Source organism: Galeopterus variegatus, unplaced genomic scaffold, assembly GCF_000696425.1.
Source record: "Galeopterus variegatus unplaced genomic scaffold, G_variegatus-3.0.2 Scaffold1653, whole genome shotgun sequence".
In the NCBI taxonomy this organism is placed as follows: Eukaryota; Metazoa; Chordata; class Mammalia; order Dermoptera; family Cynocephalidae; genus Galeopterus; species Galeopterus variegatus.
Window position 1 is genome coordinate 216685 of NW_007727764.1, and position 1500 is coordinate 218184.

Below are 1500 nucleotides of genomic sequence, written 5' to 3' on the forward strand. Positions count from 1 at the left end.
GGAGCACCGCCGCGCTTCCCAAGCGGCGCACTATCCAGTGCGCCACCGGGCCGGCCCCAAGCCATATTTTTTTTAAGAAGCAAAAGTGTTTATACCTTCTTAAGAGTTACAATCTATACACAGCCAAGATTAGGGAACAACAAAGCTGCATTGAAATTTGTTTACTAAGTTCACTTGCTAACTCCAGCTACCTATATCATACCACACAACAATTCTGTGTTGCTGCAACAAAAAGAGTCAAAACTATAAATGCTGAATCTATGAATATCAAATATAGTCTGTATAACTATCTGCTTTTAAGGGAGGAAGTCAGGAAATTGAGTAATAAAGACTACTATTATTATTATTTCTGGTATTATTAGCTAATATTATTGAACACATTGTATGCTAGGCAGATTTAAGTTTAATTCTTGCAAAAACCCCATGAGCTAGTCATTGTTATTTTGTCTCTTTCATGGATGAGGAAACAGGGGCACAGAGAGGTGAAATAACTCAGCTTGCTGGAGATCAAACAGGAGTAATGTAGTGGAGTCAGAATTCATATCTACATAGTAAGGCCCCAAAGTCTCTGCTCTCTACTAATTAATATATTGTGGTTCAAAATAATTTTCACATGTAGCTGATATCACTAAAACATTTAAATCCCTGAATTGTGAGCTGTGTTGAGCTATATTATTAATCTTTTAAACTGGTAAAGCTTAGTTTAATACTTATATTTTGTTGATAAAATCAAAATGGCATTAACATTCTATATAGTGTGTTTTCATTTAGAATGGTTTTATATAGCTTATATACATTTGATGGAAGAATATAAATTAAGCACTGGGAACATGAGTTTCAGGAAATAGTTGCCCTATAAGAAGATACAGGGGAAGTTGCAGGGATGGTTTAGTTGATTCGTTTAAATGATTTGGACGTGCAGTGTTGGAAAGGGACTCCTCTGATCTATAGACTGGTAACATCTGGTAATAGTCTGTGTGACCCAGCAGTATGTGTAAGGCTGAGAAACTTTATTTAACACAGAATCAGAGTCAAGTTTCTTATGAAATGAGGTGGCCTAACTTTGTGGATGAGTAAAATTTTTAGGATCCAGTTCTGCTTTGCTAGTACCACAAATTCTTAATTTGTGTTTATAAAAATACTGGGGAGGAAGCTACAAGGTTTAACTTTCTATTTGATTCATAAAGGTTGGTATTCTCATTTAATTACTTTTATTTTATTTTTTGACATTTATTGCAAAAAGTACATGGAATACTAAAAGTACACTGGTAAGCAAGCTTTTGGAAAGGATTAAATAGTTTAATTTAGAACTCTCCTACTTTGAATGCCATATGAAAAATGGATTTGAGGAGGGCAAGGTAAAAATGTATCACATTAGCGTATGAGGACTGATGATGGCTTGACCAAGATTATGAGAAGGGAGAGATGGACAGGGGTATGTTTTGAGATTTTTTTTTTTTTTTTTTTTGAGATTAAAGAGACAGGATTTGGTAATAGATT

General features: G+C 34.5%; 1 protein-coding gene across 1 annotated transcript in view; it reads left to right on the forward strand.

The window, feature by feature from the left end:
• The window catches only part of CEP128 (centrosomal protein 128kDa), a gene marked incomplete at its 3' end in the record, with an annotated part of 161188 nt that overhangs the window by 28118 nt on the left and 131570 nt on the right, over window positions 1-1500 (forward strand). The gene's annotated exons all lie outside the window — the stretch shown is intronic.